This window comes from Pelodiscus sinensis, unplaced genomic scaffold, assembly GCF_049634645.1.
Source record: "Pelodiscus sinensis isolate JC-2024 unplaced genomic scaffold, ASM4963464v1 ctg35, whole genome shotgun sequence".
NCBI lineage: Eukaryota > Metazoa > Chordata > Testudines > Trionychidae > Pelodiscus > Pelodiscus sinensis.
In genome coordinates, this window is record NW_027465908.1 from 6883361 (window position 1) to 6909363 (window position 26003).

Here is a 26003-nt window from a genome sequence, read left to right on the forward strand (position 1 = left end):
CAGGGAGCTGACAAGAAAGAGAAGAGGAGAAAACTCTGGCCGGTAGAACTGAGGCTTGGGATTCTCCTGTGCCAGGGAGTCTGTGTCAGTGCCTGGGGATCCTGAGCTGGGTGGCTCCTGGGCTTGTTGGCTCCAGACCAGGGGTGTCTCTTCTGCAGGGCGATGCTTGTTCCCGGGGCTAACGCTTATCCCTGGGACACACTTTGTGCGGACCATTGGTCTTTGTGCCACAGTACGTGTCTGGGATGTGGGAGTGAGGAACTTGCCTCAAATAGACACGTATCCCCCCCCCCCCCCCCCCGCAGGGTTCTGCTTGAGACCCCGGAGCCCTGGCTTTGACTGGTGCCTGGCACGTGGGGAATTAGATCTAGAGGGAGATTTCTAGAGCCCCACAACAGCTGCTGCTCACATGCAGATGTGCACATCTGTCTGGGGTTATTGGGCACCCGGCCTACTTCCTGTCCCTGCCAACCTGGGCAAAGCAGCATCACTGGCTCAGGGGTTCCTCTCCTCAGTGCACTGCAGAGAAAGCCCTTGTGTGTTAAAGGGCCTCAGGGATCCCAGAGCAGAGGGAGCTGGGAATCTAGTCCCATTGATCCCCTCAACACACACACACAGTCCCAGCCCCAAGCCCCCCCACATCCCTAATCCTGTGCCCTGACTCCCATATCCTCCCACATCCTCACCCCTGCCCTGAGCCCCACCCCCCACTGACACGCTCCCCAAGTACCTACCTTGAGCCTCCCACACTCCACTCCACACTGTAATTTCTTACAGGTACTGTCCTATCACAAGCCCTCCCCCAACTTCCTGCCTTGAGCCTTCCCCAGCCCAAGGGGTGGTGCCCAATAGAACAGCCCCTGTAAGAAATGTGTCACTTTCACCCCTGGGAGCAGCTCAGCCATGCAAAGGGGCTGCCTGGGGCAGGACATTAGCCCTGGAGGGCAGGGGTGGGTGTGGCAGTGACATCACAAGGGCCTTTTGCAGCCCCTCAGCTTATTGGCTAACGGAGGTTGAGAGCCTGTGTGGGGGCAGGGAAGTAGCTGCCTGAGAAATGTGCTGGGCTGCTGGCCGGGAGTGAGCCAGGTAAGTCTCCCAGCCAGAGCCTGCCTCTGGCACCCCAGCCGCTCCCTTCCCCCACCCACTGGTACCCCATGTAAACCAAACCCTCTGCCCCCGTCCTGAACCCTCACCCCTCCCAGATCCTGCACCCCAGTCCTCTGCCCCAAGCTCCTGTCTGCACCAACCTGCATCCCAGACCCCCTCCTCTTCCATTAATAGCATGGAAAAGTGAAGCCCTGGGAGTGGTTCCACATCAAAAGTCATTGCCCACCCCTGCCCTAAGCTGTGCAGCAGCCCAGCCCCAAAGCTACCATGTCTCCCCAGAGCCCTTAGGCTGACACCGGGGAGGCCTGAGTCCAGGTAGTGCCCAGCACAGGCAGAGGGAAGAGCTGGGACGTGGGGGTGGGGCCGGGGGCTGTTCTGAAAGGCTGCAGGTGCCGTTAGACCCTTTTGTCCTTCCCTGTCTCACCCCAGCGCTGAGCAACACTCAGTGTCGGTCTGAGCATCCGTCCTGCTCTGGGACGTGTCTCTGTGGCAGGAACCTGCCCAGGCGGCTCTCGCAGTGAGGCCCCTCCCTGGCAGCACCGAGCAGTGAGAGCTGAGTGAAGGGGAGGCAGGACCAGGGGGAGAAGGCTCCAGGACTGTGTCAGAGGGAGGCTCCGAGGGGCCCAGGCCTGGTGGGTCATTTCCCCAGGTTACTGAGTGGGGGCTGGAGCCAGTTCTGGGTTGTCTCCTTCAACAACAAAACTGAACCAATGGATCTTGTGCCGACCTGACACTGCGCTGGGCTAGTGCTGTGTGTGCCACAGAGCTTCCTGCAGGGCTGCCCACATGGGAGAGGGGAGGGGCAGTTTGAGTCACCCAGCTCTGCCCCTTCTGAAGGGCTTGTGAAAATGGCAGGTGCTGTCTTGGCAGTGAGGGAGAGGTGGGAAAGAGGCCCTGAGCGAACCTCTTGGGTCACAGCTGCTGTAACAATGAGATAAGATGAATGAGTGGGCAGTTATCATGTGAGAATTGAGGCTGATTTCCCTGACTGGGAATTGAACCCAGGCCTCAGCAGTGAAAGTGCTGAATCCTAACCACTAGACCATCAGGGACACATGAAGAGGCCTTTTCCCTTACCTACATTGGTATTTCACAGGAAATTTTTTGTCCCCTTCAGGACATGGGTCCATTTTCCATTGCCCAGAGGGGACAAGAACAGAAACCAAACAGAACATCAAAGCAGCCAGACTGGGCCATGCCATTTGCCCAACTAGCCCAGGATCCTGTCTCACAACAGCAGCCAATTCCATTGCCCAGTGGAAATCCTCAGGACAGACAATTGTTAAGTGATCCCTCCTGTCACCCATTCCCAGTTTCTACAATATACCAGGTAGGGACACCTTCCCTGTCCATCCTGGTTAAATGCCATAAAACTCTGTCCCATTGTCCCTTAGTTGTTCCCTTCCCAAGCTGAGAAGAAGAAGTTCCATGAACTCCTGGGAGCTGCTGTTCCAAAGAAGAGGCATTTCCCGTGGAAAAGATGGCCAAGACCAATCCCCTACACAGAGCCCCAGAAAATACCAACGGCCACTGGGCACTTGTAAAGCTCCCTCTCGGTCAGCGCTACGGAATGGATCCGGCTGGCCATCGGGCTGACTAACGCCATCAACAGACGAGTCCCAGTGAGACTTCTCAGCCCAAGTGCAGAGACTATGGGGTCTTCCACTCCCAGCCCAGTGGCAGAGGGGCAGCGCCCTGAGGAGGCGGGTCCCGAGGCAGCGGAGACCTTTGAAGGGAACGGAGACGTAAGGTAAGAAGGAAAGAGAACAAGTCACCTCTTCCCAGGTGAGATGTGGTGGGAAACTACCAGATCCGGTGCAAGCCCAGCTCCAAGGGCTGGTTCCTCCTTGCAGGGCCCAGCTTCAGAAGCGCCAAGCAGTGCTGTGCATGCGCATGTCCAGAAAGAACATGGATGAAGGAGCAGGAACAAGGGAGGGTGTCAAAGCAAGCTCCGGGGGGGGGGGGGGGATTGCTGGGGGGCAGGGCAGTGTCTGGGTGGGAGGAAAGGTCTCACGTGACCTTACCTGGGGCCAGGCAGCTAAACAGGAGGGAACCCAACAGCCGGGGTCAGGGGGGGCAGAGGCACTTACTTGTGCCGGGTGAATCCTCTGCTCTGGTGGGAGCAGCAGCACGGTGGGTGGGTGCCAGGGGCAGGGGCTCCCCATTCCCCCTGGGACAGAGGCCCCTGTAGAAGCCCTGTGGGGAGGGGGTGGGGCAGGCTGTGCTGGAAGAGGCTGGGGGTGGGCAGCTGAGTGGGGTGGGGATTGAAGAACAGGACCCAGAAGCCTGATGCTGAAGCTCACCCTCAGATCAGACCCTGACAGATCCATATAAAGTGTTTCAAAGGCGCTACAGCCCCACAGCCCAGCCTAGGGATGGCTCAGCCAGTGGGTTAGAAGCACCGGGACACAGAGAGACTCAGGAGCTGCTCAGAGACAAGCACTGGCAAGAAGCAGAACAATTCCCCGAGCAGACGATTGGTTCTGGCTCATTTGCTGGGACTTAAGGAGAACAAGGAAGTCCTGAGTCTCCTCCCTGTGACTGGCCCCTGCTCAGCCAATCAGAACTGGGACTAGAACTGGAACACTGTGTCTACACTGGTGGGTTATTGCACAAGAAGGGCCACACTGCCCACTTGCTCTTGTGCAAGAAGTTTTATAGTAAAGTGTAGTAAGAAAGGGCTTCTTGTGCAAGAGCTCTTCTCTTTTCTAGCAGGTGTAAGTCTTCTTGCACAAGAGCTCAGGACAGGGGTTTCTTGCACAAGAGAGTGTCCACACTGCCATGGATGCTCTTGCACAGAAGCACAGCTCACATACAGCAGCATGCATGTGCTCTTGCACAAGAACCTGCTGGTGCAGATATAGCCCATGGGACCTTCAGAGACAAAGTCCAGTCCCCACCCCCACCTCACAGCAGGACTAAACACCATCCAGGTCAGTGTCTCGCCAAAGAAGGAAAGCTATCAGGAGTGGGGTTTGAACCCACAGAGACAAATGCCCATTGGATCCTAAGTCCAACACCTTAACCGCTTGGCCAACCTGGTGGCATTGGGGAAAGTAGACATGAGAAAGTTCTCTCCCCAAACAGCCCAGGGATTCGCTCTCAGAGCATCTGCCCATCCCATCCCTGTACCAGGGCTTCCCACCAAGAGGGTGAGAGAGCCACCCCCTCCCCCCCAGTGAGGAGGGAAGCAGGGAAAAGGGAAACCAAACAAGACAAAACCCAACATCCCCAGGGATTCCGAGGGACAAAAGCCTGGTGGGGAAAATACCCTCCCCCCCTTCACCCAGTGTTTTCCCTGCCTTGCATTCGGCCAGCCCCCAGGGATCAGCCCAGTGTTTCCAGCCTTTGTGTTTATACCATCGACAGACAAACCATTCACAAACCTTTGCCAGACCAGTAGGAATAAGAGATCCTCCGGAAAAGGGCTTTATTCCGGAGGATCGCGCCAGTCTAGACATTCTTTTCCGGCTTTTCCCCAACCCGGAAAAAAAGCGGCGGACATGTTTATTTAAATCTCGCGGGATATATTTAAATCCCCCGCGGATTTCCCTATTCTGACTTGCCTGCTTTGCATGCCTATTCTGTCTTATGTGGCCAGTCTAGACGTAGCCCCCATGTTCAAACAGCTGCCCTGTCAATGTACCTGAAAGTCACAAGGATCAATGATCTGTGTGAAAGGCAGGTGGCCAGTAATTAGAGCCCCATGTATGTTATGTGCACAAAGGAAGGTAGGAATGTGCACCGGGTAGTCTGATAACAGTGTTTAGTGAAAAGTAATAGGTGTAACGGCATTGCGCAAGAGGGTTATTCTTGTGCAAGAAGGGTCAGTGTAGAAGCTCCTTCTTGTGCAAGAGTCTCTTTGGAAAAAAATGGTGGCTCATTAGCTATGCAAATGAGGCTCATCAATATTCCACACTTAGCCTCATTTGCATATTACTCATGCAAGGAGCTGCAAGTGTAGACATAGCCCAGGTGTCCCTTCTGATGGGACAGGCACGTTCTTCTCAGGGGTCTCAGAGTTTGGGTATCTTGCTGGCCTAGGAAGGGGTGTGGTCAAAACACAGGCCTCGCTGTGAGCAGGATTTGAACCTGCACAGGGAAACCCTAGTGGATTTCAAGTCCAACGCCTTAACCACTCGGCCATCACAGCTCTATGTGCTAGTAACTCAGGGAAACTGGTAAATAATCTCAGTGCCCAGGCCTGACATCACCTGCCACAGAATTCACACAGCAAACCATTTCAACCATCATGCAGAGGGGTCCTGGCTGCTCTGGTCTGAGGCTGCCACGGAGGTAAGTTCTGCTTCCAGGTCTTCCCTCCTTCTTCTTGGTCTTCTTCCTTCCTTTCCCTTTCCCTCCTTCTTCCTCTTCTCTTTTCCCCTTTTCCTTCTTCTCCCTGGTCTCCTTCTTGGACCCAGTTTATATAGTGAAAATTTAGTCCTGTTTAACCAATTATTTTAGTATAATTTTACTAACCAAAGATAACATACTATTATGATTTACCTAACCAATCATACTTCACCGCCTTTGTTGATTTTCCCCCAGCAAAATTAATGATACAGCCGACAGAAACAGTTACAAACCAGGCAGTGATCACACAGACAAACAATAGGAAAGTGAGGATGATAATCAAAGAATGCCGACTGCACAAACACAACTATTGCTAAGCAGTTTTTTGCCAGACAAATGCTGTTAACTAAGTTTTCTCCACCCACCCTGCAATCTGTTTTTTACTTGTCGACAGTGGGTGTCATTAGGATCCAACCCCCTTCTCACAGCCTAGCATGACCCTATTGAAATGCCATTTAGATGAAATGCAAGCCCTGGCTCAACAGTTAATTGCTGCCACTCTGCCTGCAGAAGGTTTTAGTTTATATCTGCTGAGTAGCTAGAGGCTTCCCATGGATCCATATTGTTACAGAACCTTTCCAAGTATAAGATACCAGGGCCCACAAGCACATTCAACACAACCGCAAAGGGACTCAGAGGCCTTAGCTTTTAGGCCACACAGTCTTGGCCTATTGAAGGATGGACATTTTGAAGTGTGTAAGAAGGGAGTCGTCTAGCTAGCCCCTCCCCCCCCCTTTGTTTTACCAAAGCTGTTTGGGTTGGGTGGGGCTGGCTGTGGGGAGGCAGAGCCCTGTGCCTGTCTCAGGGCGTCCCAGGGAGGCTCCTTGCAGCCCAGGAGAAGAAGGGGGCTCTGGGTGGAAGGAAAACAAGCAAAGCTGGTCCCAGTGGGCATGAGCTGAGGCTCCAGTTCAGCGTAATTGAGTCACTGCTGGCTCCTGTAGGTTCCATGGTATAAGGGGCAGCACTCAGAGTCTGAATCCTGTGAGCTGAGTTCAAATCTCAGTGGGACTTGCTGGGGCTGGGCTGGTTACTGCAAAACCCTCCCACTCTATGAGCTTTGGGCTCCTTGTCTACAGGCTCCCCAGAGAGAGAGTTCTGTGCCTCCTGCTGGGTGTCTGATGCCCCTGGAGCTTAGTCTGATGCTATGGTCTGCCTGGCTGAGATGGGCTGGGCCCTAAAACTTAACCTGCCTGGAGCTTGCTGCTTTCTCTTGTGTGGTCCCAAGCAGCTGCCTGGCTCTGATTCTTGCCACCCTGGCGTTAACAGGTGTCCCCCTCTAAACACTTTTCTAAATTGGTCTTTCTTGTCTCTCTCTCAGCATTTTTCTCCTCAGCAGCACACAAGAGAAAAGCTGTTGCTAGTGGCCCTGCAAGGCAAGATGAGCTTTGCCTGCCCCCCTCAGCCTGACTCGCTACTTGGCCCCATTCCTGCCTCTCTTCACAGGCTGACCCACTGGCTGAAAGGGGCTGCGGCTGCTGCTGACAGGGAAGAGGCTGGGAGGCAAGGTGCTGGCAGCCAGAGATTCTGACGACCTCTTTGCCCTGGGTCTCAGTGCGCCATGCCGGCCACCAGCCACCGTGACCAAACCTCAAACCAGCTGGGGTAGTGAGCCCACATCACAGTGAGTCGCTAGTGGACCTGTCAGAGACGATCCCTCAGCAGCTGCAGAAACATCCCGTCAGCTGCTGGAGGTGCCTTTCTGAAAGGGCCATTTGTGAGCGCAACTCTCGAAGGCTGGCTAGCTCAGTTGGTTAGAGTGTGGTGCTAATAATGCCAAGGTCACAGGTTCAAGTGCCATATTAGCCACACTGTTGTTTGTTGTGGTGACTACTTCTGTCCCTGTCAAACACATGCTTTAGAGTGTGGCGCTAATAGTGCCAAGGTCATGGGTTCAAACCCCATGCTGGCCACAGGGGTGTTTGGTTTGGTGACTTCCCTTCCTTTAGCTGCCTGCTATGGATAGAGAAGCAGAAACAGGCAAAAGGCTGAGAGCTTTGCAGGACTCAGGCCAGAGAACTGGTAGGAGGAGGCTCCAGCCTGCACAGACCCAGTAGCTAAAAGGGCCTTGACCTGGCTGGCTTTCTCCAAGAGCAGGCAAAACTCTTCTCTTCCCTCCATTGTCCCCAATGGGGTGACCTGATGTCCAAATTCCTGCTGCTGCAGTGGCTGCCCCAAGGCTCCGTATGTCCAGGAGACTGGGACCCTGTGCCCAGCCCACAGAGCTGCTGCCAACCACTGGTCACCTGCTTCAGTAGCCCAGCAGCCCCTCCCCCGAACCTGCTCCTGCTCAAGGCCCCCCTGAACCCACCCAGGCTCCTGCTCCTCTGACCTCTGCACTAGCCAGCCCACATCTCAGTGAGTCGCCCGTGGCCCCATCAGAGACGAGCTCGTGGCAGCGGCAGAGACGTCCCTGCAGCTGCCTGTGGGGTCTTTCCCAAAGGGCCCCTCGTGGGCTGCTGGCTCAGCTGTTTAGAGCTTGATGCTAATAACACCCAGGTCGTGGGTGCAAGCCCCATGCTGGCCACAGGGGTGTCTGGTTTGGTGACTTGCCTTTGTGTAGCTGCCTGCTATGGACAGGGAAGGAGAAAAAAGCCCTGGGAGGTGAAGCAGCGGGAGGGAAGCGAGGAGCAGAGTGTCAGCTGCCAGCCGAGAGTCACAGGTGCCCTCTGCCTCCTGGGACCGCCCCTCCCTGAGCCGCCAGCCCCCTGTCTCTCACCGTGCGCCCCTTGGGGAGTCCACTCGCTCTCCCATTGCCTGGCGGTGACAGAAGCGATGGAGACAGGCCCGAGGGGGCAGAGTTGCCCCCCTGGGAAAGTGCCTGCTACACAGGGGAGAGGCAGTGGCTCCCTCCACATGGTCTCCAGCCGGCTCCCTGGGGATGGGGCCTTGGCTGCTTCCTTGCTGACCTAACAAGAGATCTCTTTGCCCCGCCTCCATGAACTCCTCACAAAGCTGATTGGCTGGCTGAGAATGCCACTCAAGGGCACAATTGCTCAGCTGCTCCCTGAGTGACAGAGCAGACTGACGGGAGGTGTCGGTGGAGCAGGTCACCAGCCCAGCCCCTGAGCTCAGCTCATGCAGGAGGTAGCCAGGCAGAGGTCAGAGCCGGGCAGGGCCAGGGGATGGGAAAGGGGCGAGTCAGAGAACAGAGACAGGGGAGCAGTAAAGAACATCCACAAACCCAGCCTAACTCCTTGGCCAGCTGCCATGCGAACCACGACTCCATCTGTAGCCAGCCCTCCGTGCTTTCCCTGCCCAACCCCACAGCTCCTTAATGAGCCCTGGACAGCACTGGGGAAACCTGAGTGAGACAGTTCCCAGCAGAACCCAGCAGAGGCAGAGGGAAAGGCTGGTTCTTGGGGTGGGGCTGGGGGCTGTTCTGAAAGGCTGCAGGCGCCGTTAGACCCTTTTGTCCTTCCCTGTCTCACCCCAGCGCTGAGCAACACTCAGTGTCGGTCTGAGCATCCGTCCTGCTCTGGGACGTGTCTCTGTGGCAGGAACCTGCCCAGGCGGCTCTCGCAGTGAGGCCCCTCCCTGGCAGCACCGAGCAGTGAGAGCTGAGTGAAGGGGGAGGCAGGACCAGGGGGAGAAGGCTCCGTGCCTGTGTCAGAGGGAGGCTCTGCCCTGGCCAGTGGGGAATCGTTGCCTCTCCGAGGGGCCCAGGCCTGGTGGGTCATTTCCCCAGGTTACTGAGTGGGGGCTGGAGCCAGTTCTGGGTTGTCTCCTTCAACAGCCAAACTGAACCAATGGATCTTGTGCCCACCTGCCTGTGCGCTGGGCTAGTGCTGTGTGTGCCACAGAGCTTCCTGCAGGGCTGCCCACATGGGAGAGGGGAGGGGCAGTTTGAGTCACCAGCTCTGCCCCTTCTGAAGGGCTTGTGAAAATGGCAGGTGCTGTCTTGGCAGTGAGGGAGAGGTGGAAAAGAGGCCCTGAGTGAACCTCTTGGGTCACAGCTGCTGTATCAATGAGGTAAGATGAATGAGCAGTCAGTTGTCATATGAAAACTGAGGCTGGTTTCCCTGACTGGGAATTGAACCCAGGCCTCAGCAGTGAAAGTGCTGAATCCTAACCACTAGACCATCAGGGACACCTGCACATGGGGTCTTTCCTTACCTGCACTAGCCTCTCACAGGCCACTTTCTGTCCCCTTTGGTATGTGGGTTTGTTCTCTATTGCCCAGAGGGGACAAGAACAGAAACCAAACAGAACATCAAAGCAGCCAGACGGGGCCATGCCAGTTGCCCAACTAGCCCAGGATCCTGTCTCATGACAGCAGCCAATTTCATTGCCCAGTGGGAATCCTCAGGACAGACAATTGTCAAGTGATCCCTCCTGTCGCCCATTCCTAGCTTCTAGAATACACCAGCTAGGGACACCTGCCCTGTCCATCCTGGTTAAATGCCACTGATTGACCTTCCCTGCATTAAATTATCGAGTTCTGTTTTGGACCTTCATGTAGATTTCACCTTCACAACATCCTCTGGCAAGGAGTTCCACTGGGTGTAAAAATGCTTCTTTTTAATTTATTTTTAATTTGGCTACTTACCAGTTTCATTCTGTCACCCAAGATCTTGAGTTGGAGAAAAAAAATTCTTCTTGCTTTCTGCACCCCTGTCATTATTACATGAAACTCTGTCCCATCGCCTCTGAGTCTAGACTACACCTAGACTGTGCTCTCTCCAACATCCCCTCCCTCAGAAGAAATGCAAATCTGCTGATCCTTTTTGAGGAAGAGATTTTTCCGATATTTGGCCCCGTGTAGCCCACCCGTGGTGGGTGGGGCAGGGAAACTGCTCAGAGCCGGGGGAATTAGCTCCGGTGGCAGAGCCCTCGCTTAGCACGTGAGAGGCAGTGGGACCAATAGCCACATTCCTCAGTGTCTGTGGTGTTCTCCTTCCTTCTTCTCACAGGCAGAGTCGGGGGCTCTGAGCATCCAGAGACCCCTCCCTCTTCCTCCCTGGTCTCTGAAAAACCCCACCCAGTGGGGCACGGAGCTGCTGGGCCTGGTGGAGTGATGGGAGAGGGGCTAGTGCTCCCTTTGCACACGAGAGGTAACAGGATTCACTCCCATCTTCTCCTGCCTGCTCACTGGTGCTGAGGGGCCGGCCCCTTTCCTGCCGCCCCAACTCTTATTCCCACAATGCACTTTGTGCAGGGACCATTGGTCTTTGTGCCAAGGCACGTGGCTGGGAGCAAGGACTCAGGACCCTTCCCGCAATATACAACCCCCCTCCCCACCCAAACCCTCTGTTCAGCTCACACTGTCTGGCTGCCTCCAGCGTGGGCTGAGCAGGTGACCTGCCCTACAGCTGGGAGAGCATCAGGCACCTGAGCACAAGTCTGATCAGTCTGGGGACCAAGCTCCATTGGGCCTCAGACACCCAGCACAGGAGTAAAACTGCCCCTGGGGAACCTCAGCACAAGGAATGTAAAACCCACAGAGCACGAGGAGCTCACAGCAACCAGCCCAGCAGGTCCCACAGAGACTTGAACTCAGATTGCAAGTCCTGCCCCTTATACCATGGGACTTACATATACAGCTTTTGGTAGGGACCTGGGACACTCAGGTCTCAGACTGGCCTCTCCTCTCCTGGCTTCCCACCAACAGCTTCACCTCTCAGGACTCTCTGGCTACGTCTACACGGCACATTGATTTTGGAATAAGCTGGTCTTGAATAGTGATTCCAAAATAGCTTATTTCGAACCAGCACGTCTACACTGCAGGGAAACCTCAGAATAGTCCGAGGCAGGCTCCCCTAATGTAGACGAGCTACCTTGATTTAGAGCCCTGAGAGAAATAACTTAGAATGGGCCTAGGGATGGGGCATTTTGAAATAGCGGAAGTGGAGCATCTCCACACGCATTATTCTGAAATAGCTAATTGGGAACAGGCGTTATTCCTCGTAGAGTGAGGTTTGCAGAAGCTGGAATAACCCGTCTGTTACTTCAGATTATTTCCCATTAACGGAATTGCTGCACAGACTTTGGCATTGTTATTCTAAACGGCCATTATTCCAAAATAACTTTTCTGTGTGGACAGAACCTCTGTCCTGACCGAGCTCTGCTGTGTTCAGGACAAATTCCTTGTTAGGGTCCATCATAATCTGGGGTCAGTGAGGGGTCTGTCCCACCTCAGATGTGTCACACAAAAGCCTCTTGTTCCCTGCCCACTGCGTAACATGGGCTGCAGGCATGTGTTTTGTGTGGGGGTATAGCTCAGTGGTAGAGTGTTTGAGTGCAGATCACGTGATCTTTGGTTCAAACCCAAGTGCCCCCTTGGGAAATCTCCCTTCAATAGAAACATTTACCTCTCCAGTTCTATTGCATCCTGGATTTCTGTTGTATGTGCCTGCTTTAAAAGAATACAAACCCTTAATGTTTTCTGGTACCAATACACATAAACCGGGCAAAATCGGATAGCCATGGGGCAGCTCTCTGGGACAGCAAACATGGACACAAGGCAGGATTCTATCATTCTAGGACCATTTGTTGGTTTTTCATGTGTCACAGCTACAGACTAACAGCCCCCTCCCCCCTGAAGGGAGAGACTATGTGGCCCCCAGACCTTTTGTTTGCTGTTGCCCAGATGCAGGGGCTCAGATTCTGCATTGATTGACCTTTTCTGCATTAAATTATCCACTTCTTTTTTGGACCTTATAGATTTCACCTTCACAACATCCTCTGGCAAGGAGTTCCACTTGGTGCAAAAATGCTTCCTTTTGGTTTATTTTTAATTTGGTTACTTACCAGTTTCATTCTGTCACTCGGGATCTTGAGTAGGAGAAAAAAATTCTTCTTGCCGAACTTTGCGAGACAATGGTGTTGTCTGGGGCCGTACAGTTGGCCATCGGGCTGACTAACCCATCAACAGACGAGTCCCAGTGAGACTTCTCAGCCCAAGTGCAGAGACTGTGGAATCTCCTGCTCCCAGCCCAGTGGCAGAGGGGCAGCGCCCTGAGGAGGCGGGTCCCGAGGCAGAGGAGAGCTTTGAAGGGAACAGAGATGTAAGGTAAGAAGGAAGGAGAACAAGTCACCTCTTCTCAAGCGCGATGTGCTGGGAAACTGCCGGTTCCGGTGCAACCCGAGCTCCAAGGGCAGGTTCCTGCCTGGTGGCTCCTTGCAGGGCCTAGCTTGAGAAGCAACAAGGAGCCGTGTGTGACCAGGAGAAAGGGAGCAGAAGGAAGGTGGATGAAGGAGCAAGGTTGGGTGTCTGGCCAGGATAGAGGGAGCAGGAACAAGAGAGGGTGTCAAAGGAAGTTGATGGGATGGCTGGGGTCGGCATGAGGCGGGACGTTATGTGGATTTATGTCCCCTTGCAGCAAAGGGGACTCCCACACTGCCCCAAAGGTGCAAAGCCACAGAAGTGGTACTTCCAGGGTGGGCCCTGGACTGTGGGTACGTCTAGACTACCGCGTTTTGTCAACAAAACTTCTGTCGACAAAGAGCGTCCAGACACATTGAGTTCTGTCGACAAAGCAAGCTGCTTTGTCGACAGAACTCCGTAGTCTGGACGCAACGTTACAGGCAATAACACCTTCTGTCGACAGAGTTCTGCCGACAGAAGGTGTTATGCCTCGTAAAATGAGGTGTACCAGCGTCGACAAAACTGCTGAGTTCTGTCGACGTTATGTCTACAGAACTCAGCGGTAGTGTAGACGCTGGTATAGTTTTGTTGACAAAAGTCCACTTTTGTCGACAAAACTAGGTAGTCTAGACACACCCTGTGTGTCTGCAGCGACCTGGTCCCAGGCAAGGCACCACTGAGAAGTCTCAGCCCCAGTGCCTCCCATCTCAGCCTAACCTGTTTAGCTGTCTCCCACATGCTCCTGAAAGCCAGCACACATTCCATCCACCAGTGCACCAGAGAACAGGCCCTGTAACTGCCTTGTGAGCATTAAGGGGAACAGCAATAAGACAAGACACCATGTTTGTGTCAGGCTTTGAAGCAGGGACCTGCTGTATGTTAGGCAAATGTGCTAACCACTACACCACACCACAGAAAGATGCTTAATGCCCTCTTCTGCTGCTGCACTTAAACTTGGGCAAATATTCGGTTGCTAACCCTTTGGCCAACAGAGATTGCTGCAGGGCAAAGGAATTCTCTGTTGTCAGTTTTGTGCCCTCAGGAAGAGACCAAACTGAAGGAGGCCGGGCTCCTACCTGGGACTCCAACCTAAACCCTGACACCAAGGGGTTTACAAGCCAGATAATCAAAGTTTGCTGCATTTGTCCCACCCAAAACCCTACAAAGGCAACTCTACAATGCCAGCTGGGGGAGATGTGTATGCTAGAGCTTCTGCCCACTGAGCTATAACCTTCTGTGCCCAGGGAGCCAGACACCGCCAGGGTGGGAAGGCAGGAGGGAAATGGTGAATGGCCGAACTTTGCGAGACAGTGGTGTTGTCTGGGGCCGTACAGTAGAACAGTTTACAGGTGGCTCTGAATAGGGCACCATAGCTTAGCTGCCTAAAGCACTTGCCTACTAAACAGGAGATCCTGGGTTAAATTACTGGGAGTGCCTTGTTGCAGCCTTTGCTCACATTTACTTATGCCCTTCTGGGGCACAGAAGAGGCCTCCCCTGGCCACCCATGGAACTGCTGAGGGCCTTTTGAAGAGTTTTTTTTGTTTCTCACTTTTGTGGCCCCTGATTTTTCGGTGGGTCAGTGGCTCCAACCAAAAAAGGTTCCCCACCCCTGCCACACATAAAGCAACACCGAAAATTTTTGTGCTGGCCGTAATGTTTTCCTTTATTTAAAATGAAATTTGATCAACTAACATGAGACAGTTCGAATGCTTAATGTATGTAATAATTTAAATTAAACTGTTCTCCCCAGCTGTAATTATGTCATTAGTGATGAGTGTCCACTAGCAATGGATAGTCCATGCAAAGGTTTGGGGAGGGCAGGGGCTCAGCAAAGGGGTGGGGTCTTGGGGAAGGGACGGGATAGATCCTGGCTTGCCCTGACATTTAAAAGGTGACCTTGAGGGCATGTGGCCCCCTGAGCAGCCTCTGATGTTCCCTGCTTGAGCCCCAGAACCAGCCCTGAGTGACGGGGGCAGAGGGGGAGCAGCTCACACATGCCAAGGGGCTGGCCAGGGGCAGGACATTAGCCCTGGGAGGCAGCAGTGACATCACAAGGGCCTTGTGCAGGACCTCAGCTCATTGGTTGGGAGGCAGTGACCTCACAGAGGGACCATGGCAACAGCCAGGTGGGACAGGCTGCAGGGCTGGGGCATCTCAGAGACCCCCATGACCTGGCTGCCTGGAATCTCCTTTATGAGGTTTCCCCCTGAGGGCAGAAGGGATTGAGGGTCCCAGCTGGGAGTGTCTCTGTGGAGATTTCCCCTTTCCCCAGGCTGCAGTGGGAGGGGCTGGGACAGGCAGGGGCACAGGAGGGGCTGGCACTGAACTGAAGAGAGATCTGGGAGAAGCAAGAGGAAGGGCTACAAACATCCAACGAGGATGGGATTTGACCCCATGCGTGCAGAGCACAATGGATTAGCAGTCCATCGCCTTAACCACCCAGCCACCTCATCTGAGCTGCTGGGATTTGTCACCAATTACCCAAAGCCATCACTGCCAGGAACCTTTGTGCCACTCGCTGGCTGGCCAAGGACACCCAGGGCTGGAAGGTTTTGGCTTTTCACAATGTTCCCCGGGCTGTTGTACAAAGCTCAGTGCTGGTAACAAACCCAAACACCCCCTGGCTACTTCTACCCCTCAGGCTTCTTACACAAGAACTGTTTTGTGCAAGAGTTCTTGCACAAAATATTTTGTGCAATAGCATGTCCACACTGCCATGTGCTTTTGCGCAAGAATGTCCGTGGCAGTGTGCACACTCTCTTGTGCAAGAAATCTCTGATGGCCATTTTAGCCAGAGGGATTTCTTGCACAAAAAAACCCTGTTGCACATTCATACTACCTTCTTGTGCACGAGTTCTTGCACAAGAGAGTTTATTCCTCATGGGGAGAGGAATAACTTTTGCCCAGCAAGCCCTCTTTTCCTACATTTTGCCATAAATTTAATTGCTCAAGAACGCGCATGCAGTGTAGATGTTCCTCAAGTTTTTGCACAAGAACGGCCATTCTTGAGCAAGAAGCCTGCAGTGTAGAGGAAGCCCCTAGGTGCCCAGAGAGGGGCTGTCTAGTCACAGTCTGGCTCGGTGTGCTCTGCAATGGGAAGATGTCCACGGAGCAGGCAGATGGCAGCGGCACACGGCTCTGGGGGGCCCAGCATCCAGAGGAGCGTTTCCGATATGAGTGTTTACTGACAGTGTCCGTCTCTCGTCTGATTTCACAGTGTGGTGAGACACTGGCACCCACAGCAGCATGGATGGGGTGGCTGGAGGGAGTGGCTGGCTGGCAGGTGGGCGGCCGGTAGAAGCAGTAGCTAGTGGCCAAGGGAGTGGGTGAGCCTCATTTGCATATCTAATGAGCTTCTATTGTTGTGGAAGCAAAATGCAGGACAATGTAGCACTTTAAAGACTAACAAGATGGTTTATTAGGTGATGAGCTTTCGTGGGCCAGACCCACTTCCTCAGATCAAATAGTGGAAGAAAATAGTCACAACCATATATACCAAAGGATACAATTTAAAAAAATGAACAAATATGAAAAGGACAAATCACATTGCAGAACAGAAGGGGGATGCGGGGGGGTGGGTAGGGGGAGGAAGGAAGGTAAGTGTCTGTGAATTGCTGATATTAAAGGTAGGGAGAGTGGGATGTTTGTGAGTTAATGGTATTACAGGTGATAATTGGGGAAACTGTCTTGGTAATGGGTGAGAAAGTTCAAAGTCTTGTTAAGTCCTTGTTGGCAAGTGTCGAATTTTAACATGAATGACAGTTCAGAGGATTCCCTTTCAAGTGCAGATGTAAAAGGTCTTTGTAGCAGAATGCAGGTGGCTAAGTCATTTAGAGAGTGTCCTTTCTGGTTAAAGTGGCAAGAAACTGTTTTCTCTTTGTGATCTTGTCTGATATCTGTTTTGTGGGCATTAATCCTTTGGCGAAGTGTCTGAGATGTTTGTCCAATGTACATAGCAGACGGACACTTTCGGCACATGATAGCATAGATTATATTTCTGGATGCGCAGGAATATGTGTTCTTGATCTTATAACTCACTTGGTTAGGTCCAATAATGGTATCAGCAGAATGAATATGTGGACAAAGCTGGCAACGGGGTTTGTTGCAAGGGAAGGTACCAGGGTTGGTATTAGTGTGGTATGTCCTGTGGTGGTTGGTAAGAATCATCTTGAGGTTAGGTGGTTGTCTATAGGAGACTATGGGTCTGTCTCCCAGAGCCTCTTTGAGTATGGTATCCTGTTCCAATATAGGCTGTAGTTTATTGATAATGTGTTGGACAGGTTTAAGTTGGGGGTTGTAGGTGATGACAAGTGGTGTTCTATTGTTGGTTTTCTTGGGTCTGTCTTGAAGTAGATGGTTTCTAGGTATTCGTCTGGCTCTTTCAATTTGCTTTTTTATTTCTCTGGGTGGGTAGTTGAGATTTATAAATGCTTGGTAGAGATCCTGAAGCTTCTGGTCTCTGTCAGTGGGGTTAGAGCAGATGCGGTTGTATCGAAGGTCTTGGCTATAGACGATGGATCGTGTGGTGTGTTCTGGATGGGAGCTGGATGCATGTAGGTAACTGTATGAGTCGGTGGGTTTTCTGTAGAGAGTGGTGTCTAATTTTCCATTGTTGATTTGTACGGTGGTGTCCAGGAAGTGGATCTCTCGTGTAGAATGGTCCAGGCTGAGGTTGATGGTGGGGTGTAGGTTGTTGAAATCTCTGTGGAATATCTCCAGTGTTTCTTGGCCATGTGTCCAGATCATAAAGATGTCATCGATGTACCGTAGGTAGAGGAGGGGTGAAAGGGGACGGGAGTTGAGGAAACGTTGTTCTAGGTCAGCCATAAAGATGTTAGCATACTGTGGGGCCATGCGTGTACCCATGGCTGTGCCGCTGATCTGGAGGTATAAGTTGTTCTCAAACTGGAAATAATTGTGGGTGAGAACAAAGTTACATAGGTCTGCTATCAGGTTGGCAGTAGTGTCCTCTGGGATAGTGTTTCTAATTGCTTGTAATCCGTCTTCATGTGGGATGTTGGTATATAGAGCTTCTACATCCATGGTGGCAAGGATGGTATTATTGGGGAGGTTATCGATGTTTTGTAGTTTCCTTAGGAAGTCAGTAGTGTCTCGGAGATAGCTGGGGGTATTGGTTACGAAGGGTTTGAGAAGAGTGTCTACATAGCTGGATAGACCAGTAGTGAGCGTGCCAATACCAGAGATGATGGGACGTCCGGGGTGCCCAGGTTTATGGATCTTGGGAAGTAGATAGAAGAGGCTCTTGTACCGGAAAGTTTGTTGGACTTCTAATCGTTAGTGCTCAACATGTGTCAGTCATTCAAAGGTTTTGGGTTCAAATCCTGCCAGTGTCACTTTAGCTGCTTCCTCATTTCCAGAGCAGCTTTTACAGAACAGGCAATCCTTAGGCTGACACCAGGATGGGCTTTAGTCCAGACAGTTCCCAGGAGACCCCAGCGAGGGGGGAGGCAAGGGCTGCTCTGAAAGGCTGCAGGTGGCCACAGACCCTTTTGTCCCTCCATGTCACCTACCAGTGCTGTGCATCACTCAAGCTATGTCTACACTACACTGTTCTTCTGAAGAAGCTAGGTACATTGTGAAGCCTAGTTTGCATAGCTTTTTCTGGAAGAAGCTTTTCCAACATTTGGCCTGTTTACACTGGGCCAAATGTGGGAAAAAAAAACTTTTTTTGTAACATCCCTTCTTCTTCATAAAACGAGGTTCACAGAGGCACCAAAAGCGCATGGTCTGCTCTTCTGAAAAAAATTCAGCAGCTGTGTTCTCTGGACTAAAGCGTTGTCTGTGTAGTGTAGATAGAGCCCTGATGTAACATCTTATTTCAAGTGTAGGTGCAGCATAGATAGAGGGTTGACTCAGAGTCCTTAGTGCTGCCTCTTAGACCATGGGACCTACACAAGGCACCTGTGACTCAGCTGGGCCAAACTGGAGCCCTGGCCTAGGCCCACTGGGACCAGCTTTGCTTGTTTTCCTTCCACCCAGAGCCCCCTTCTTCTCCTGGGCTGCAAGGAGGCTCCTGGGGGATGCCCTGAGACAGGCACAGGCCTCTGCCTCCCCACAGCCAGCCCCACCCCACAGGCTTTGGCAGAACAAGGGGGGGGTCTCTGCTCACCCTACTGAGTCCCACTGAGATGTTGAGCTTTTGTCCTGCCCCCCTCAGCTTGGCCTCGCTCCTCTGTCCCATTCCTGCCTCACTTCCTCCTTGGGCAAGTCACACAAGGGAAGCAGCAGGAGGAGCCGGCCCCATACACCTGCTTCCGAGGGCAGGGGAGGCTGAGACACAAGTGTCCATCAGGTGCCTGGCCTGACCCCTCTGGCTTCCCCAGGCTGGCACCAAGGGGCATTCTCAGCTGATGTCACCCCCGTCGCATGTGAGTTGGGCTTATCCCAGGCAGGAGAAGCTGCACTTACCCGGGCACCCAGGGGAGCAGCAATAAGAGGGGACCCTGTGTTTGTGCCTGGTTTTGAACCAGGAACCTTTTGCATGTGATAACCACTATACCACAAAAACACACAACTGTTCTTCAGAGAATGGTGCCCGCTGGGCCATTTATGTGCCCCCGTGGAGCAATCTGGGCTGGCTCCACTCCTGGGCGTGTGGCAGGTGCCAGGCCCAGGAACATGGGCGGCCCTGCCCCGGGGTTGTGGCACACGCCGGTGCCAGCCCCGAGAGCGTGGCACATGCTTGGCCCCGCATCCAGGCATGTGGCCCATGAGCGGTCCCCCCCCGGACGTGTGGTACGTGAGCGGCCCCGCCCCCAGGCACCTGGCAGCCCCAAAACATTGGGGACCACTGGACTAGGGAGACTTTTCCCTACCCACACATTGCAAGAAGTCCAATCTTCTGTAAGTCAAGACTGTGTGGCCTAATGGATAAGGTGTCTGACTTCGGATCAGAAGATTGAGGGTTTGAGTCCCTTCGCAGTTGCATTTACCTTCCTTTGTCTGTGCTCATGGATCCTGATGTTGCTACCCTGGAAATGTGCTGGGTGACCATGTGGTTTTCCTATAACCCCATTGGAAGGCCTGTAGCTGTTCAGTAAGTCTAAACTATGGGGGGGGGTGTTACTGGCTGGTGAAAGCAGGGCTGGTGGTGCCAGGAAAAAAGTGCAGGGAGGGGGAGAGAATCAGCCAGCGGGGGGGGGGGGGGGGGCTGATCAGGGTGTGCACAGATCCTGAGTAAAAAGGTAAAAGCAGTGTTGGAAAGAAGGAAACCAAAAGAAACACCTGATGCCCACATATCCTCACTCTATATGGCTGCAGAGGTTGCTCTCTAGGTGCTAACACCCTGCAGGGAATCAAAAGGGCACTTGGCGCTGGCTCTCCTATCCCAGCAATTGCAGTCAGAGCCCTGCCTTGCCAGTGCCAGGCACAGCAGCCTCTGCACTTGCTCCAGGCTTGTGATTTCCTTCTTCCCAACACTCCTTCCCAATCAGCCTTTTCCTTTTCCTGAACCAGCAGTTCCATGGGTGGCCAGGGGAGGCCTCTTCTGTGTCCCAGAAGGGCATAAGTAAATGTGAGCAAAGGTTACAACAAGGCACCACTGGGAGTTGAACCCAGGATCTCCTGTTTACAAGGCAGGTGCTTTAGCCAGCTAAGCCATGGTGCCCACCTCCAAACTCTCTTTAAAATGGCTCTTTATGTTTCCAGACAACTCTTTTGACTCCCAAAGTGCAGCCATTCCCCATTTCCCTCCAGCCATCGAGCCCAGGTGGTATCTGGAACCCTGGGCACAGAAAGCTACAGCTCTGTGGGCAGGGGGCTTTGGCTTCCTTGCCCATGGGATGCTGTTGCAGGAAGGGCTGCTCAGCAGGGACGGGGTTCACCTGTGGAGGAAGGGAAGAGTATTTGGGTGCAGACTGGCTAACCTAGTGAGGAGGCTTTAAACTAGGTTTGATGGGGACAGGTGCCCAAAGCCCAGAGGTAAGTGAATCACATGGACACCTGGGGGATGGGCCAGAAATGGGAGGGAGCAGGGGCTGTAACTGCAGAGATAAAGGAGGGACAAGGGACCACTGGGAAGCAAAATCTAATCTGTGTCTTAGATGCTGGTATAGACACACAGGACCATGAGCAGGAAGAAGTTGGTATCACAGGGACTTGGTGGGATAATACAGGACTGGAATTTTCACACAGAAGGGTTCAGATTGTTCAGGAAAGGTAGGCAGGACAAAAGGGAGGAGGAGTTTCCTTCGATATGAAACATGCGAACACTTGGCCTGAGGCGGAGATGGACACACACTCAGCCTCACCCACAGCTGGGAGGCAGTTTGCAGGGAGCTGAAAAGAAACAGAAGAGGGGAAACTGGAGCCTGGCAGAACCAAGTCTTGGGATTCTTCTGTGTCCAGATGTGCTAAGCAGCTGGCAGCCAAGCTCCCAAGGGCTGGTCTGTTCCTGCCCTCCCCTGGCAGGTGAATCCCCTCCACTGGGTGTTACAGGCTGGACTTTGCCTGCCTGACGTTTAGCCTGGGAACTGCTCCCTGTGAGGCAAACGGGACACCCCATGCACTGCAGAAACCAGCCCGTTGCCTTATGGGAAGAGGGAAGGAGCCCCTGGAAGCACTTAGCCCCTGGCTCACTCTGTGTGTGATAAAAAGGAGCAAATAACTATCACTGGAGAATGTGGGTATCGATCCCACTGCCTCTCACATGCAAAGCGAGCGCTCTACCACTTGAGCTAATTCCCCCACCTGGGTGCAGTTTTCCTGCCCCCACCCACCTTGTTCCAGAGCCCACAACATCCCTTCTGATAAACCCTCATATAAAACTCGGCAAATCTCCAGAGATGTTGCGGTTCCCTTTACAAGACTCTGCACAACTCAGTTCCAATCAGCCGGTCTTCCCTAGAGCCCAGAACATCGACCGCGGCAGCGTCGCTCTTACGCCCAGTGTAGACACGGCCTTAGAGTGTCACAAACCAGCCCCGGACACATTCCTGGCTAGGACCAGTCACAGTCTGGGCTCAGTGAGGGTCCGTCCTACCTGAGGCGTGTGTGACACAAAAGCCTCCTGTTCCCTGCCCAGTTCCCAACACTGGCTGCAGACCCAGCGATATTTGGTGATTTGGCTGCTGTGCCTGCTGGCAGGGAGCTGTCCCGCACCCGCAGTTCATCCACCTCCCGGAGAGGCAGCAGCTCTGTGAGGGGGAGAAGCCAGGGCATTTCCCTGCATGTGTAAAAACCATCACTGCCGGCCCAGGCTGGGCCAGTGCGCTGGCATCCCTCATGTCTGGAGCATCCACCAGGGAAAAACTGAAACAGCGTCAGGAGATGAGGGGTCAGGGTCCCCCCCGGCAGAAGCTATAGGGGATGGGGTCCCTCTACTTCTCCACAGCAGGAAATACTGGACCAGGGGTTCCTCTACCCCTCCCCAGGAGGAGCTATGGGGCCTGGGGACCCTCCACCCCCCAGCATGAGCCAATGGGCACCATAGGGGCTCACACAAAAACAGGTGCACATGCCCTCAATCTGTAGCTGGCTCAGAGACATGGGCCTGGAAGTCCTGTCTCCCTCTTGAAACCAGGGAAGTGTCTCCCACCGCTGCAGCCTCCTGAGATTCTATGGCTGTGTCTGTACAGCAGCCCCACAGGAGGGCCCCTGGCCTAGCAATGTGGCCCCCTGAGCAGCCTCTGATGTTCCCTGCTTGAGCCCTAGAGCCAGCCCTGAGTGATGGGGGAAGAGGAGGAGCAGCTCACACATGCCAAGGGGCTGGCCTGGGGCAGGACATGAGCCTGCAAGGCAGCAGTGACATCACAAGGACCTGCAGGGTTGCAGGAGGGGCTGGCACTGAACTGAAGAGAGATCTGGGAGAAGCAAGAGGAAGGGTTGCAGGATCCCAATGAGAATGGGATTTGAACCCATGCGTGCAGAGCACAACAGATTAGCAGTCCATCCCCTTAACCACTTGGCCATCTCATCTGAGCTGCAAGGGTTTGTTTCAACCTACCCAAAGCCAGCACTAGCAGAAACCTTTGTGCCTCTTGCTGGCTGGCCAGGGACACCCAGGGCAGGAAGGTTTTGGCTTTTCACAATGTTTCCTGGGCTGTTGTACAAAGCTCAGTGCTGGTAACAAACCCAAACACCCCTTGGCTACATCTACCCCTCAGGCTTCTTACACAAGAACTGTTTTGTGCAAGAGTTCTTGCGCAAAATGACTTGTGCAAGAGCACGTCCACACTGCCATGTGCTTTTCTGCAAGAATGTCCGTGGCAGTGTGCAGGCTCTCTTGTGCAAGAAATCTCTGATGGCCATTTTAGCCATAGGGATTTCTTGCACAAAAAAAGCCTGTTGCCCGTTCATACTACATTTTTGTGCAAGAGCTCTTGCACAAGAGGGTTTATTCCTCATGGGGAGAGGACTAACTCTTTTCCTATGTTTTGCTGTAAATTTAGTTGCTTAAGAACTTGTGTGCAATGTAGATGCTCCTCATGTTTATGCGCAAGAACAGCCATTCTTGAGCAAGAAGCCTGCAGTGTCGACGTAGCCCCTGGGTGCCCAGAGAGGGGCTGTCTAGTCACAGTCTGGCTCGGCACGCGCTCTGCAATGGGAAGACGTCCACGGAGCAGGCAAATGGCAGCGGCACACGGCTCTGGGGGGCCCAGCATCCAGAGGAGCTTTTCTGATATGAGTGTTTACTGACAGTGTCCGTCTCTGGTCTGATTTCACAGTGAGCTTCCTTCACATACCCCTGCTGCAATTCCTTGGCCTTGGCTCTGACTTGGTCTAGGATGTGGGGGTAGGAAGGAGGTGGCTTTTCTGTGTAAGACAATTGGCCATTCGGCCATAAATGTCCACATTCCTCTGCATGGACTGCAGGGCCTGCAGAGACTCCTCCTGGGACCACAGCTCCAACAGGGTCTTTATCTGTGGCCCAGACACTGACAGTGCCTGGCGTTTGCTGCCCCTTGCTTGATTTGATTCCCAGCCAATGCAAGGTGGAAAGAGAACAGGCAACCTCCTGGGGGAGATCCTATTTAATCCTGAGCAACAGGCACAAGTGGGTCCCACAGCCAAGGGCTCCCTCTCACCCCTTTTCATGGGGAGCAGCTCAAACAAAACTAATTCAGCTGTTGTGGGGTCTGCATGTGGGGTCTGCATGTGAGGTCACTGCTTCCCAACCAATGAGCTGAGGTGCTGCACAAGGCGCTTATGATGTCACTGCTGCCTTGCAGGGCTCATGTCCTGCCCCTGGCCAACCCTTTGGCCTGTTTGAGCTGCTCGCCCTGTATCACCCCCACTCACTCAGGGTATGTCTGCACTGCAGAAGTAAACAGGGTCTCAAACACTGTTTCCAATACAGCCAGCTGAAAGGGGAGAGCAGTCCTAGCTGTGGGGACACTCCTTCAGTTGTGTAGCCCTGCAAGATAATCAACTGTTGATATGGAAATACAGCTCATGCTGGGCTGGGAAAGGAATTCGGGCTGTGGCTATGTAAATCCAGTTCAGCCAGTGCTATGGGCTTGATGGAGGATCGGTTGTGAGAATGGAATGTGGAGTATTGTAACTAATTTGGCTGTTGTGGGGTCACAAACCATTTTATTTCTAACTGTAGGAATTGTAAAATATGACACCAGTGCTTGCAGGAGAGACGCTGTCATTGAAAAAAGTCTGGGATGGACGAGCCTTCCCCTTCCAGACTCAAGTGGAGTGGACTCTGGGTGTGGGGGGAAGGAGCGTGAACCAGCAGGCCACATGTCCTCCAGCCATGAGCTATGAGACGGGTTCATTCTGTCTCTCCCTCCCCCACTACCCATGCTAAGGATAGACCTAGAACAGACTCCTTAAGGAATCTCTTTGTTATTTTGAAATATTATTCCAGTGGGGGCTGGAATCTTTTGTCCAGCCTAGGTGGGGGGGCCAAGAGCTGAAATCACCAAGGAAACTGACAAAGAGTAGAAATCACTGGGGTTAGCCCAGAGCCAGACCGATCACGATCATAGAAGCAGCAGCTGGCAGGAGCAAGCAGCCAGCAGGATGAAGGGTAGGGGCAAGAGCAGGTAGTTGGTGGATGGCCAGTAGGAACAGTGGCAGGTGGCCAGCAGGGTAGCTGGAGGGAGTAGCTGGTGGCAAGCCAGTAGGAGCAGTGGCGGGTGGCCAGCGGAGTGGGTGAGATGCCTCCTATGCCCACTCCCTCCAATCATGCCTGAGCTCTTATCTGCCCTGAGCAAGGGCAGCAACTGTGAGTGGGGTACAGAGAAAGTTTGGGCACGTGAGTGGGACACGTACATTGCTGGACTTACATTGCTGGCAAAGGACACTGCTCAAGCCACTTGAGCCGAGACTTATTTGTGGGTTGGTTCTGAGCCCTGCTTGTGGTATTTTCCCAGGCGAATGCCACGTTACTTCTCACCCTCTTTCATTAAAAGTTTCTTTTCTACATTCAGACTCTGTGCTGGCGAGTGGGGAAGCATCGCCTCCCCGAGGTGCCCGGGTGGATTTCCCAGGCTGCTGGGTGGGGGCTCAAGCCAGTTTTGTGTGAGATGAATGAAGAGAAACCCCTAGACATCGAACCCAGCCCTGGCTGCTGCCAGCACTACCTGGCAGAAGAGTTACACTAGCAGGGGGAGTGACCAAAGCACAGGCCTCGCTATGAGCAGGCTTAGAACTTTTTCAGGGAAGCCGTATTGGATTTCTAGTCCAACACCTTGACCACTCGGCCATCACAGATGTGAAGACAGCAAAGCCCCAGGGCCAGGGGAACTGGCAGATAATCCCAATGCCCAGGCGTGATGTCACCAGCCACACAAAATTCACACAGCAAACTGGGCTCTTAGAACAGGGGAAGTTTGGGGTCTCGTTGCTGGGCCGTGGGGTGAAGCATCAAACCAGCCCCCTGCTGTGGGGTCTGTGAGTGTTGCTGAATCTGGGCCCCTGGAAACGGGAAACAAAAGGTCTGGGAGCCACACAGAGACCCTGCTAGGCTGAAGACCCAATGACTCCACTTTGTCTTTGCCTGTGGGCTTGTCTGTCTGCAGCCTGGAAACCTCCTGGCTCCTCAGGCCACTGGTCTGGATGGAGCGTTACAGAAGTCGGAATAATGGAATTGCTGAGTAGACGCTCCCATTGTTATTGCAGTGTAATGGCCGTTATGCCCAAGGAACGCTGCTGTGTAGATGCAGCCTCAGAGAAATGCTGAGCAAGGGCTCCTACAATATCAGGGGAGTCATTGAAATGAGGTCACTTCTCTAGATATAAAAAGGAAGACATGTCAGGAGTGGGATTTGAACCCACATCCCCGTTTGGAGACCAGAACACCCAACTGAGGGAAAGACATAACCTGGAGTCTGGCGCCTTAGACCACTTGGCCATCATAACAAGAGTGTAAAAATATTCACCTGCAGTTTTCTTAAATGTGTGAGTTGCTCGGGGAGGCGGCAGGAGCACCTCTCTTCCCCCAACTAACAGCCGCTCTACAGCACAGCTGGGTATATTCCTACTCAC

At 53.3% G+C, this 26003-nt stretch overlaps 8 non-coding genes across 8 annotated transcripts; 1 reads left to right on the forward strand and 7 right to left on the reverse strand.

Moving 5' to 3' along the window:
* Positions 1-2087: 2087 nt before the first annotated feature.
* Positions 2088-2159, reverse strand: TRNAE-UUC (transfer RNA glutamic acid (anticodon UUC)). The gene has a single exon. It is a non-coding gene; the product is annotated as a tRNA-Glu (tRNA).
* A 3019-nt stretch (positions 2160-5178) lies between these two features.
* On the reverse strand, positions 5179-5260 carry TRNAS-UGA (transfer RNA serine (anticodon UGA)). The gene has a single exon. It is a non-coding gene; the product is annotated as a tRNA-Ser (tRNA).
* Positions 5261-9475: 4215 nt separating this feature from the next.
* TRNAE-UUC (transfer RNA glutamic acid (anticodon UUC)) lies at positions 9476-9547 on the reverse strand. Its single transcript has one exon. It is a non-coding gene; the product is annotated as a tRNA-Glu (tRNA).
* Positions 9548-11665: 2118 nt separating this feature from the next.
* TRNAC-GCA (transfer RNA cysteine (anticodon GCA)) lies at positions 11666-11737 on the forward strand. Its single transcript has one exon. It is a non-coding gene; the product is annotated as a tRNA-Cys (tRNA).
* A 3179-nt stretch (positions 11738-14916) lies between these two features.
* On the reverse strand, positions 14917-14998 carry TRNAS-GCU (transfer RNA serine (anticodon GCU)). The gene has a single exon. It is a non-coding gene; the product is annotated as a tRNA-Ser (tRNA).
* Positions 14999-20098: 5100 nt separating this feature from the next.
* On the reverse strand, positions 20099-20172 carry TRNAT-UGU (transfer RNA threonine (anticodon UGU)). The gene has a single exon. It is a non-coding gene; the product is annotated as a tRNA-Thr (tRNA).
* A 1006-nt stretch (positions 20173-21178) lies between these two features.
* Positions 21179-21251, reverse strand: TRNAA-UGC (transfer RNA alanine (anticodon UGC)). Its single transcript has one exon. It is a non-coding gene; the product is annotated as a tRNA-Ala (tRNA).
* Positions 21252-22399: 1148 nt separating this feature from the next.
* TRNAS-GCU (transfer RNA serine (anticodon GCU)) lies at positions 22400-22481 on the reverse strand. The gene has a single exon. It is a non-coding gene; the product is annotated as a tRNA-Ser (tRNA).
* Between the last annotated feature and the right edge of the window lie 3522 nt (positions 22482-26003).